The 13900-nt window shown below is 40.0% G+C and overlaps 1 protein-coding gene across 8 annotated transcripts in view; it reads left to right on the top strand.

Moving 5' to 3' along the window:
- Positions 1-5410: 5410 nt before the first annotated feature.
- NUMB (NUMB endocytic adaptor protein) overlaps positions 5411-13900 on the top strand; it is a 177174-nt gene continuing 168684 nt past the window's right edge. For 7 of the 8 annotated variants that reach the window (XM_066343083.1, XM_066343080.1, XM_066343086.1 and 4 more), the window contains exon 1: positions 5411-5523. The gene's annotated coding sequence lies outside the window, so the exon portion shown is untranslated. Of the gene's footprint in view, positions 5524-5651; positions 5742-13900 lie in introns of those variants that run through there. The other variant, XM_066343081.1, reaches the window with a different exon arrangement.

Genomic DNA, 13900 nt, shown 5'->3' on the forward strand with positions numbered 1-13900 from the left:
GATGAAGAATTGATGCTTTTCATCTCTCTCCCTTCCTGTCTGTCTGTCCCTATCTGTCCCTCTCTCTGTCTGTCTCTGTCACAATATATATATATATATATACACATATATCACATATATATATTAACAGTAATAATAGTTATTATGTATGCTAATTATATAATATATATATATGCCAGGGCTAGGCCCTGAATTGAATATTTTTTTCACTTAATCTTTAAATGAAATCTACAAGTAGGTATTATTACTACCAATATTATTATCATTGTTAGGTAGTCTGCTCCTAAACTGGCTCCAATGATCTCTCCCTTCTGCTGTTTACCTCCTTGTATAATCCCCTCTCCTTGACTGCGGGCTGGACCTAATAACTTGTTTTTAACTAATAGAATGTAGGAAAAATGATGGGCTGTCACTTCTGGGATTAGATTATAAAAGACTATGACTAGCGGTTTCTCTTGTTGGCCCTCTCTCTTGCCCTCTTGCTGCTTGCTCTGATGAAGTAAGCTGCAATGTTTCGAGAGGCTCTATGGAAAGACCCACAAGGCAAGGCACTGAAAGAGGTCTTGGGCCAGTAACTGATGAGACTCTGGCTTTAGCCTGAAGGCCTGTGAGCTATTGAAACTTGCCAGTGATGAAGTGAGGTAAGAAGCAGATCCATGCCTACTGAGCCACGAGATGACTGTAGCCTTGTGAGAGACCCAGAGCCAGAGGACCAGCTAAGCTCTACCGGGATGTCTGACCACAGGTACAAAGAGAACAAACGTTGTTTTAAGCCACTAAGTTTGGGGGTGATTTGTTTTGCATAAAAAAAACTATTAATATACGTTCCATTTTGTAGTTGGAGAAATTGAAGCTTAGGAAGATGAATCAACTTTCCCAAAGTCACACAACTAGTACATGACAGAGCCAGGATTTGAACACATTTAGGTTCAAGAATCTGAGTTCAGGTCTACTTTCTTATGAGATTTCAAGTGATTGGGAAACGAGTTCTAGGAGGCATTCTACTTTCTGAAATCCTTGGAGTATAGCCATGTTTCCAGGAAACTGTGTGTGTGGGTAAAACAGGGGTAGACAAAAGTTTAAATGATGCTAAGTGCTTTGAGTGGCCTACTCCCTGCTGCAGAAGAATGGCTGGCCCACCCATAGATCTGGTGATAGTAACCGGGGCTCTATTCAATAGCACAAAGGCAGAGCAAAGAGCGGCAGCCCATCCATTTTAGAAGCATTCAAACCATCTTACTTATAATTTGCAGGATAGGAAGGGGGGTACACTTTTTCTTGAGGATGAAAATGCATGCATTGAGTAATGAGGAGGTATGATGTGCTATTTAAAAATCACATGAGCCTTATAATTGGAAAGCAAATTGTTCTGCCTGAAAGAACACTCTCTTCTACTAATCCTTTTTTTTTTTCTTCTTCCTATCCGTGGAACAGAGCCTTGAACTTTGAAACCACAGTGCTTTGTTCCAGCATGGAAAGCAGCTTGGCACTTTCCTGTGCTGGAAGCTCCCCAGTTTGGGATGGCAAATACATCTCCTTCTAGATAGTTTCCCTTTGTTCATCCAGAGCTTCATGCCAGTGGTCACCTTGATGAAATGGAATGAAGATACACTCACTGGCTGGCTGACTGCATGAATCTATCCTTCCTTGTCAGCTTGGAACCGGTGCCAAAGCAGCAGGCTTTCAGCTCAGAAAGGATTTTTAGGTAGCAGTAAAGCAACGGTCCCATAGGTTAGAAGTCTGGCATGGTTCTCCTTTTAGCCAGTGGCAGAGGCTGCACTTTGGTGGCATAATTGTGCAACCTGGTGTAAAGTCCAAAACCAGAGAGGTGGGGTAGGACTCTAAGCTGGCCAGTGCTCTGTGACCTCTTAGCATTCTTTCTAGCTTCCCTTACACTTTTTCTGCTCATCTTTCTCTCTCTTGTATCTCTCCCCTCTCTCCCCACCCCCTACCCAGGGCCTCCTCCTCCTCCTCTCTAACCCATTCATCCCTGTCAGCCTCCTAACTCAGGGAATCACCTCTTATCAAATATCTTGGCTTGCCTTCAACTGCTAGCAGCAGGCAGCTCTGGCCCTTGTCTGCAGTCTGACTGATTTTCTTCTCCACCAGTTGTTTGTTTCTTTGTTTTTTAATTTTTTTTTTAGATTTTTTATTTGTTCATTTTTAGAAAGAGAGGAGAGAGAGAGAGAGAGAGAGAAGGAGGGAGGAACAGGAAGCATCAACCCCCATATGTGCCTTGACTAGGCAAGCCCTGGGTTTTGAACTGGCAACCTCAGTGTTCCAGGTCAATGCTTTATCCACTGTGCCACCACAGGTCAGGCAGTTGTTTGTTTCTATAGTCCATTTGGTGCCAAGTAATCAGCTATTTTTTCCCCCATTGATGGGGGGGGGGGGAGGAAGCATCAAGTCATTGTTTCACTTAGTTGTTCCATTTAGTTGTGTACTAATTGATTGCATCTCCTACATGCCCTGACTGGGGCTGGAAGTTGTGACCTTGATGTGCTGAGATGATGCATTATCCACTGAGCCACCTGACAAGGGTCTAATTCATTTGCAATAGTGTGTAGGATCCCGAGTGGAGGGGGGATCCAAAAAAAAAAAAAAGAAAAAAAGAAAAATTGGAGCTTTTTCCTAGTAAGATTGCCCCCAGGCTAAAATAGAAATGAAAGCAGACTGGATCTTACTCCCTTGGAAAGTGATGTGATGAAAAAGGCAGGAATAGCAAAGAAAAGAGAGCAAAAAGTAGCATCAGCATACAGTAAAGCCCAAATCAAACCATACTACTCTTTAGATATTGAGACCTCACTCTGAGTCCTTCATTTCCCACTTAACTAGGATTTATAAAGGCTATTTTTGCCTTTAATATACCTGCCATCCTGGTCTTGCTTAAGTGTCTCTGAACAGATACCATCTGTACCACCTCCACAGCCAGCCACACAACACAAAGCTGCAGACTCCCCGACTCCAGTGTTCTTGCTTTCTAAGAGGGGGCCTTGAGAGAGGTGGAGAAACACATAACATAGGAAAGAAAAGAGAAGTTGGACGTAGTAATTACGTTATAAGGTTACATTGTGCATGTAAAATCAAGACATAGGGTAAAAGCAATCACCTTTCCAGTACTGCATTACTTTAAGAACACAATAGCCTACTGTTGGATCAAAGAATATTCTTTAAAACCTTTCTCCTTCAAGGTTTTCTCTTTTATTGCTGGGTTGTACATGTTTATTTTACGTTTCTTTTATTAACTGATTTCCACAAGGAATGGGAAAAGTATAGTGTATATGTATGTGTAAGCAAAAAATATTTATAAATACCTTTTTAATGGCAATTTTCCTAGTTTTGTGATAGTAATTTTTGAGTTCCTGAACTTAGATGGCAAATGGCCTAATTCTATGTTCTCTATGGCAACTAGTCACTATGGATGTGCAAGAGCCACTATTACCCAAAGTCCCATCATAATGACCATGCCTTCCTGTGACATTATTGTTTCCTTTCTGTGAGGACATTAATTGCCTTCTAACTTGTTTTAAAATTGGTAGGTAGGACACACTGCCAAGACCACAGAGAAGAAAGCTGCTGGTAATATATTAAAAGGCTGTGTAAAGGGCATACTGATACTTCCTTCTTATTGGAGTACCTTAATGTTTGCATGTTACTTTATTTGTTATGAAATGTTAGTTCAAGCCTTATGTCTTGGATTTCATCTTATCATGGTCAATGTCTGATCTTTCCTTCAACTGAATGATTCAGACATCTAAAGTTATTTTGGCTTTTCCACTTTCCTTTTACAGGCTTTTTATGAGTCATTGAATTGAAGGGGAAGTTATTTCTAAATTGGAAGGTGAAGATGAGAGAAGGGGGAGGAAAGTTCTGGGAAATAACTAGGAAAAGACACCTTATTGTGATTATTACCGGAGGGAATAATTTCTGCTTAGTTTGGTGATAGAGCTTTGTAGTTTATAGGCTAGAAAATGGACAATTTTTTTCTGGATCATGTACCATGCTGTTTTAGACTCCTGTAGCTTGCTCTGCAAAGGACAGGAGGGTAAATAGAAGGGATATGGGACAAGGAGTTAGCGGAAAGAAGAAAGAAGCTGACACAAAATTTCCAAAGTTCATATTCTTGGTTCCACACAAGTTTCCAATAATAAAATAATAATTGTGAGGGAACTACCTCCTTGATCTATATCAATCCATCAATGGGCGTATGTGTCACGGCCCATGGATTTGTGTATTATAGGTGGAGTTGTGAGGAAGTTACATTTAAATCTGATTTAGAAATTGAGAGAGTAATCAGGACAACATTTTGTTATTTAGGAGCAGGAAAAGTAGGTGGAAATGAAAAAGAAAAGCGAAAAGCTAATGACGAATATATTTCTGGGAGCAGATTTTTTATAGCAACACCAGATTTCTCAAAAGTGCCTACTGTGATTTGTACCCAAATGAATAAAAAATGCAATCATTTATTCTTGTGCATTGTGCCAATGTGAGAAAAGAAGAGCAATTCATTCAATGGTCCTAATTTAGACTGCTAGAAAGAGGAGCGGTTTAGTTAAAAAAAGAAAAAAAGAAAAAAGGCAAGCTTTTTAAGTATCTGACACACATCTAGAAGGGCTATTTAAGAACTGCTGAACATTAAAATCAAGTTGTGGGGAAAGGAATTCTCATTTCCAGAGTATCACAGGGGTAAAACATGGCCCATTCAGTCCAAACTTGCTGATGGCCACCTGGTCACTTGGCAGGGGCCAGCCAGGGGTGAACCTGGGAGCTGAAGAACTCTCAACGCGGCGCTTCAGTTTATTAATGACGTTTATAACTACAACCGAATTGGACTGCTTTCTCCTTATTAAGTGGTGTGCTTTGCCTTTTAAAACGGAGACTTCTGGGATAGAACTTCAAGGAAAGTGGGAGCATTGGAACCTCAAGAAAAGGAAAAACTTACCTGTATAATGCTTTTCTCCCAAGGAGTGAGTGACACTTCTTAAATACAACCTCTGATGTTGGTGTTTTGTAAGTACTACCCTATGACTAAGCGAGTAGTGATAAATTGGGGAAAGGGGTGAGTTTACAGAGTAAACCCTACAACAAAGAGTTAACCCTTCCCGGATAACCTCAGACGTGAGCTTCTGTCCCTTCCTGGCTTTCTACTGCGCAACCAAACTGTGCTTGCATTAACCGTGGCCTTCACACCGCTTACCAGTTGATTTAACAGACACTTTAGACAGCCTATCATAACTCCGAACTGTCCAACCTTCAACCAATTACAACTAAAGCTTCGTCTAGATCGCTCCAGGTCTGGGCGGGAGCTAATATCGGGTCCAGGAAAAGGGGCGGAAAGGAAGCTATGACGGACGGGTAAAGAAAACCAATCACAGAAGAGAGATGCTACCTCTTTAGCCAATGGGAAGGTAGGAAGTATAAGACGGGGTGGGCCTGTTGTCATGGGGGAGGTGGTGGCGCTTGGTGGCTACTGGCGGCCGAGGTAGAGGCAGTGGCGCTGGAGTTGGTCGGGGGCAGCGGCAGGTGAGTGCCGGTAACGCGGACCTGAAATCTGAGGGCCGTCGCGGGGCGCTAACTCGAGCTCGGCGCTCGGGAGACAGAGGACAGAGGAAGGGGCCCCGGACTGCGGGCCGGGTCGGGCTGGGGCCAGGGCGGAGGCGGGGGCGGCGGCGGCGAGTTCGCGCTGACTGGGCTGGTGGGAGAATGGCCCGGCTACAGACAGCGGAGTTCACGTCGGCCAGGTAGGTTGGGGCCGGACCCAAGCCGGTCAGGCCAGGAGGTCCCTTGGGACGTAGTGCTGCTCGGGTCTGGGACACTGACCGCGGCCAGTGTGTGGGGTAGGTCCCTGGGGAGACGGGAGCGGCCGGGGTCCCACACAGTGGGGTGACCTGTAATGACCTGGTTCGAGGACGGAGTGACTCGGGAATACCCAGGACAGCTTGGGTTCGAGGGAGAAGGGGAACCCGGGTCGCCCGGGAACGGCTGAGCAGAGAGAGCCAGGGGGTTGGGGGGTCAGGAAACTGGGAGTGGCCCGGGTTCGAGGGAGATGGGAGACCCAGGGCGTCTGGCGTCCGGATGACAGAGGGCGACCTGGAGGAATGGCAGGGAGGGACTGGGGACCCTCCTGAGATAGGCGGTTGTCGGAGGGAGGAGGACTCCTGGGGAGTTAAGGAGCTGCGGGGCTTAGGAGGGTCGGACCCGTGGAGACCTTGGCCAGCCTGGGAAGGAACCGGCGCGCCCTGCACCCCACAGCTGGTCTGGGATGGGAGACCCAAGACTCAGCTAAGGACTCCTGGGTCTGAGGATCTCCGGGAAACCAGGAAAAAAATCCTCGAGGAGTAGTAGCTCGGCTTGAGACTGGGGTGAGGGGTCTAACTGGGGAGTGGAAGTTCTTTTAGTTAGGAGTCTAGCAAAATGACACGCAGGTGGGTGGGGAGAAATTATTTCCTTGTAGGAAGAGAGTATAAGATAGGGCGTAGTAGGAGCGAGAGGGAGCAAGTTGCTCAGGAAGAGAGCAATGGTCTTGTGGAAACTGGCCAGTACAGTAGATGTGGGAAATTAATAATGAGGCCATTAATAAGCTCTAAGAACTTCAGAAATAAAAGAAATTTCAGTTTCATAATACTAAGATGCCATCGAGGACCAGAGAAAAGGCCCTAAAGCAAGGTTAAGTGATTTACATTTCAGTATTTCAGAAAAGAAATTTCTTTTAGGATGACAGCAATAATATTAGAAAATAAGGACATTGACAGGATGGGAGATTTGAAAGAGAAAGGGGGAGGAGTATAAAGGAGTAGAACTGGGGACTTGAGCAGAGAGAGGAAAGTCTTGAAGAGGGTAGGTATCCCCTTGCCAAATTAGAGATGTTTGAATCCAGTTATACCACTTCGCTTGAAGAACTAAACTTCTCTGTGCAAAAGTTTTCTCACCTGTATAACAGGGATAATAATTCCTACTTCATAGAGTCGTTTTTTTTCACCTGAGATAATATTTGAGAACTTTTAGAATTGTGACTGTTACACAGTAATGTGAGCACTATTTATTGGATTGTAGAGGATGAAGAAAGACTAAAATTCTTTAATGAGGTGGTGAGTTCTTGCACCAGAATCACATGGAGAGCTGGTACAGACTGTTGGCCCCATGGTGTTTCTGATTCTGTAGGTCTGGGTGCATCCTGAGAATTTGTATTTACCTCAGGTGATGCTTATGTTGGTCTACTTTGAGAACCACTTGCTATAAATGAAAACAGTATTGTGGCAACCTTCAAATACTTGTCAGACCTGCTAGAGACAGAGGCACATTGCAAAAAAGATCATAATATGATATAAAGGATACTCTATTTTAAGCCTATTTTTCAAACTGTGGTTCATGATTTACAAATAATTTATAAAATCAGTTTTTAGTGGATTACCATCAGCATTGAAAATAAAATGAAATAGATGAACAGAATTGACTAGCATTGCACTTGGTAAGGGAAAGTATTGTTTTGGGAAATTTTTCTCATCCATGTGTGTACTAGGTCACAATGTCAAGTGTATTTCTGACAGCCAAAAGAGTTTGAAAAACTGTTCTGAGCCATGCGGTATAGCAAAAGCAGTCCTCAGAAGGGGTGTCTAGGGACTGGGTTTGTTATTTCTTTGTTTTTCTTCTTTCTTGTGCTAATTCTTTCTCAGGTGGTGATACAGTCTATTAAATTTCTTCAGTTCTAATTGGTTTCTCCTGTCTTTGCCTTATCACATATTGTGTTGTGGCTCTTTTTAGATATTGAGAATCTTTGGCCATGAGGACCTAAGGGAATTTGAGGCAGAGGAATGAAATTGAGTGGTGTTTTTCAGATGTGGTACACTTTGTTTCACCTGTGCCCCTTTGTTTACCCTTTCTTTTTTACCACCCTACTGTAAAGCATTGTCTGTAAAAAACAAGCAAAAATTAACCGTTAGTATACACAGAATATTGACGGTAAATGGTTAGCATTGAAACAGCGGTTTAAGAACAGTTCGTGTATAGACAATAAGAAGAAAACAAATAAGACACATATCAAAAGAGAAAAGCGAAAAGGTGTTTTTTATTTAGACTGAAAGTTTTCTTAAAACTTTTCATGGCCTTACACTAATATAAAACATATAAATGGCCTTATGCTAATACAGAACATTTAATGTAAAAGCATTCTGAAGGAACCAGATAGTGTTTACTTGTGTATTTTAAATTTCTAGATTTTTGAAGAGAGAAGAAATAGTGATAATACTGGACAGTAAAATGCATCTGGAATAGAGGCTTAATTAACAACAAAGTAAATAGTTTATTAAGCAGGAACTTTTGTTCTCATGGATTTCTTTTGAGAATGAACTGGATGTGGCATATGTTGTAAATTTAATTTGTTTGAAGGACCTAAATATGTATAATCCACAATACTTACTTTAAGATATATATGTGTTGTGCTGTTTTTGGTTTGATTTTTCTATTAAAAAAAAACTAGGTGATTATGATGGTGATGATTATTTTTATTGATTGATTTTATAGAGAAACATTCATTTATTGTTCTATTTATTTATGCATTCATTGACTGATTCTTGTGTGTGCCCTGACCGTGGGATCGATATTCTAAGTCTAACCCAGTGATTTTCAACCTCTGGTCAGATTGGTCCACCAGAAATATCCTGCTGGTCTGGGAAAGAGTTAACCACCCTGATGTTGTATGATGATTATAGACCCAATGATCTTAGTCAAATTCACTAATGCTCAGGGTGATTTCTACTTTAATGGTCCCCGAAATAATTCCCTCATTTTCACTGGTCCCCAAGTGTAAAAAGATTGAAAACCACTGCTCTAACCAACTGAGCTTCCTGGGTGGTGGTTTATTATTTAGAAAGAGTTGATTTAGATCTGTCTTTATGCCTATAAGAACAGAGAAAGCAGCATTGAAAACAAAGAGATTTTTAAATTTTTTAATGTTTTGTGAAGTTGTGAAGAAACTACTGATGTAGCTTTCTTTGCATTGGGGTGTTTAATTTTTTCTCTCTCAAAGATAATTTTTAGTTCTAGTTCAGATTTTTATATTTTGTTAAAATTTTTATTTTTGTTTGGGAGACTGTAAAGCATATAATCATTGCATGTTTGAGTTGAAAAAATGCAGTATTTTCACAAAATAAATTTACTAATTTTGCAGGGCAAAGATTCCAAGGATGAAAGCTTTTGAATTCCTTGCATTGAGTTAAATGTAGTATCCTTACCACCAGAATGGTTATTCTTTAAATCATTATACAGTTGGTGAGCACATTTGTACAGATATTTCAGTTCTTTACTAACTGATAGGGAAATGCAAAATCTTAATCAAGTGTGGGAAAATATAAAAGTTCGTCTTTTACAATTGTGAACATTGACCAGTTCGATTACTTACTTGATTCTTCATAAATGGACTTTAGTCAGTTGACTTATTACTCATCCATAATTCAATCATACTTATCTGTAAATAGCTCTGATTGCTCAATGCGTTTTTACAGTGAGATTTCTTAATCTATAGTGGTTTAAATCCCAAAGATACTTGTATGTTCCTGACTGTATAATTTAGTGAGACTCAATTTTCCATATCAAAGATTATTCATGTAAATGACTTTAAAAAGTGGAATTCAGTTAACAGTAGTTAATTGAGTTTGTTTTCTATTTCAGTCAAGTTTTTTCTTTTATAAATAGCTTCTAATCTGCTTCCTTTGCTTCTTGCCCTTTAACCACCTGTACAATAAATCCTAATAGAAATGTTGTTTCCAAAAATCTAGTTCTGTCAAAGTACAGGCCCTATATTTGGTTTTTGTTTTGCTGGGAGAATTCCTTTTATTAGAAAAGGTCTTCTCTTGATGGACTTATCACCTTAAAAAAAGTCTTATTTAATAGAGTACTTGAAAAGCTACAATTTATTTTGTACTTGCCAAAACACATCTATTGGGTTGAACAGATTTTGATTTCTACAGAATAGACCTTGAATTCTGCTGATTTCAAAACTGTCATGTTTCCTTGATAGGGATAGGGAAAATGGAAACTATTGTACTCCTTAAATATATTTTTAAAATTTACTATCTTTTTTTAATCTTGACATGATAAATACTTTATTTGTAAAGAAAATCTGTGTCAGTAACATTGGAAATTTTATTAATAAAGATAGAAGTACTCTATAAGGCTTTAGGATGTTTGTTCAGATATGAGACACAGACACTGATAAGATAGGATGCTGTTGTGATATTGCCATATATTTTTGAGAATATAAAATATGCACTTGGAAATCTTGGGGCAAAAGGAGGATACTGACATGTGTTTAAGGAGGAGTCTGGAGCATCTGCAGGAAGTATGTCTAGAGGAGTGAGCTGTTCTTGGCAGCTTTCCTGGAGTGACATATGTAAAGGAGGATGATCCTATTTGTAACATTCTCTCATGGACATATTTTTCATTCTGTGCAGTTTCCACTGCTTGCTTTAACTCTTCCTTGTTTTCTTCCACTCAGGAAGCCATGTCAGAATGCAAGTGAATAGAGTAAGAATTTCTTGTCCTAGAGGATGGGAGCCTAGGTAGGATCATGTGAATTTAGAAGAAGGTTGAAAGATCCCCAGCAATCATAACTATGTCAAGCCTTCTCACTGGTCTTTTCTAATGGAAGAGACCCCTTGTCATCTTAAATGGATTAACCAAGGTACAGCTATATTGATAATTAACGTTCAGCCTGGCCTGTGGTGGCGCAGTGGATAAAACAACAATCTAGCATACAGAGGTTCGCTGGTTCGAAGCCCTGGGCTTGCCCAGTCAAGGCACATACAACAAGCAATCACTGAACATCTAAAGTGAAGCAACTATGAGTTGATACTTCTCATTTCCACTCCTCTCTCTCCTCACTCCCTTAAAAAAAAAAAAAAGTTCAGTGAGTTCTCTTTTCACCAAAACTCTGTTTCTCCCCATGTGCTTGCTGATATCTTACATTCTTCTAATCAGAATTGAAATCTTGAATTTTTTTATTAGATAGCAAAATCCTAATTATGGTAACTTGTTTTAGTATTACGGTATATATAGTTAATTAGGAAAATGATTATTTGATCAGTTTTTTCCAGTTTAGTTAGGGAGGAAGAGGGATTGAAAGCTGTAGAACACTGCTGGTTTCCTGAATAAAAGTAAGGGAAGCCAGGAACACAGAAAAAGCAAACTGTATAACTTTATTTATAAAGATTTGACCTTAGCCTGACCAGGCGGTGGCGCAGTGGATAGAGCGTCGAACTGGGATGCGGAAGGACCCAGGTTCGAGACCTCGAGGTCGTCAGCTTGAGCGTGGGCTCATCTGGCTTGAGCAAAAGCTCACCAGCTTGGACCCAAGGTCGCTGGCTCGAGCAAGGGATTACTCGGTCTGCTGAAGGCCCACGGTCAAGGCACATATGAGAAAGCAATCAGTGAACAACTAAGGTGTCGCAACGAAAAACTGATGATTGATGCTTCTCATCTCTCTCCGTTCCTGTCTGTCTGTCCCTATCTATCCCTCTCTCTGACTCTCTCTCTGACCCTGTAAAGAAAAAAAAAAGATTTGACCTTAGAAAAGTAAAAGTTAATGATGCTTTTTTCCTGGTCAGCTATGCAAAAGTACACTTCAGGTACCTTTCAAGTTCTGTCATGAGGTATTACTTTGAATAATTTTTGAAGATTTATTTAATTACTTAAACATTTAAAAAAAATTTTTATCTATTGATTTAAGCCAGAGAGGAAGGGGGACAGCAAGTGAGAGAGAGACAGTGAGCAAGAGAGAGAGAGAGACAGACAGGAACATAAATCCATTCCTGTGTGTGCCCTGACCAGGGCTTGAACTGGCAACCTCTGTGTTTTGGGCCAATTCTCTAACCCAATGGTTCTCAAACTTTTTGAAGTTGGGGCGCAATTGAAATCATACAAATAATTGTAGGTGCCCTATATACAAATTTCTAAGAAATATGTTATAATAATTAAGTCAAATATTAAAGGAAAAAATATAAAGTCCAAGCATGCTTTTGTAGTAATTTAATGAAATAAATACGACAAAATTAAATTTATTCTGACATTAAAAAACATTTTTGTGTTACATTTTTTGAGTTATGCTTTTTAGAATTCGTAAAAAAGAGGGGTTAAAAATAAAAAAAAATGATCTTTTTATCTACATAGATACATTCTTAGTAGGATTTAGTAAATTCGGCAGGTCCTGGTACAAATGTGTTGTTTTCATTCTTGTGTTTATGAGAATCATGAGCCTGATGTGTCCTAGCAATTTCTTCAATGTTTGGACATATATTTGAATGGCAAACTCTCATTTCCTTGTAAATACATTGAAGAATTCCTCTCTTTTAACTCTTAATTGTGTTGAGGGTAGAAAATCCTAATTCACATAAATAGGATGTTGAAAATTGTAGTAAAATGTTCAAAGCTTTTTTAGATTATTTCCACATATTCTTCTTTTATAGCAATCCATAAGGCTTCAAGAGACAATTCCTTATGTTTAATCATCAATCCATGTTCAGTGGATATAGCTGCCAGTTCTTCTTCTGTTAATGTTAAACCAAAATCACTTGAAGCTTCCATGAATGGGTTTCTAATTCAATCGTATTGTTCAGTATTAAGTGATGGAAAATGCTATAATTTAAATTCTACCAGTCAGCCTTCAAGTCCTATTTTATTTACACTTAACTCTTGCTCACTTCCAGAATCAGATTCTTCAATATCACGCTTCTTTTTGAGAAATCTATCCATTTTATTTGGGTGTATTTATCTAAAAATAATATAATGATGTGTTAAAAATATAATAATGATGTGTTAACAAAACAGTATTTCTGTAATGAAATGGTATAATAGAGTCACTATATTTTTATATCTGGGCACATGCCGCAAACCAGCACAGCTAGTAATTCCAGGCCCCGGCAGTGCGGAATTAAGAAAATACATGGTCAGGAGGGCCCTGTAATTGCTGCTGGCAAGAACAAAGTGTACCCCAAAACCGCATCTTGCTTTATTTGTAGGGCAAAGTGAGGCCATTAGCAAATCTTAATTTTATACCAAACAAAGGATAGAAGAAACTTGCCTCCAGTCTTTCCGGGGAACATGGGGGGTAGTATAAACAATCCAGCACCACAGCTTAACAGCCTTTTGCAACCTAATCAGGCAAGTGAGGTGGGGGGTTTGGCAGACTGTCAGTTTACAGCCAATTCCCCACACCTCTGTCTCCCAAAAATCTAAACTCTAAAAACCCTGTTGGTTTTTTGGTCCCCAACAGGCACATATTTCTCTGGAATACCATAGGGCACACACTTTAAGAACCACTGCTCTAACCAATGGTGATACCTGACCAAGGCTATTTAATTACTTTGTTAAGAGGAATTTTATCTGTCAGTATTTTTTTTTTTTTTTAAGAGAGAGAGAAAGGGAGAAGGAGAGAGGAAGGGAGAGAGATGAGAAGCATCAACTCATAGTTGTGTCACTTTAGTTGTTGATTAATTGCTTCTTGTAAGTGCCTTGACCAGGGGGCTCCAGCCAAGCCAGTGACTTTTTGCTCAAGCCAGCAACCATTGGGCTCAAGCCAGCGACCCTGGGATCATGTTGATGATCCTGTGCTCAAGCCGGCAACCTCAGGGTTTTGAACCTATGTCCTCAGTGTCCCAGGTTGGTGCTCCAGCTACTGCGCCACCACTGGTCAGGCTAGATTTCAGTATTCTTTCATCTAAAACTTTTTTCAACCTGGAATCTTACAGAACCGTAGAATAGCCTGATGATGACAGAAATATATTTGTAACTCATAAAATTGAAAAAGACATAATTTGTGTTCTGAGGAAGCATGGTAGAATAGACAGAGTCAAAGTTTTGTAATTGTATGACCATGTTTTTGAATCCTGGCTCTATTATTTACTGGTTG

Source organism: Saccopteryx leptura, chromosome 6 (genome assembly GCF_036850995.1).
Source record: "Saccopteryx leptura isolate mSacLep1 chromosome 6, mSacLep1_pri_phased_curated, whole genome shotgun sequence".
In the NCBI taxonomy this organism is placed as follows: domain Eukaryota; kingdom Metazoa; phylum Chordata; class Mammalia; order Chiroptera; family Emballonuridae; genus Saccopteryx; species Saccopteryx leptura.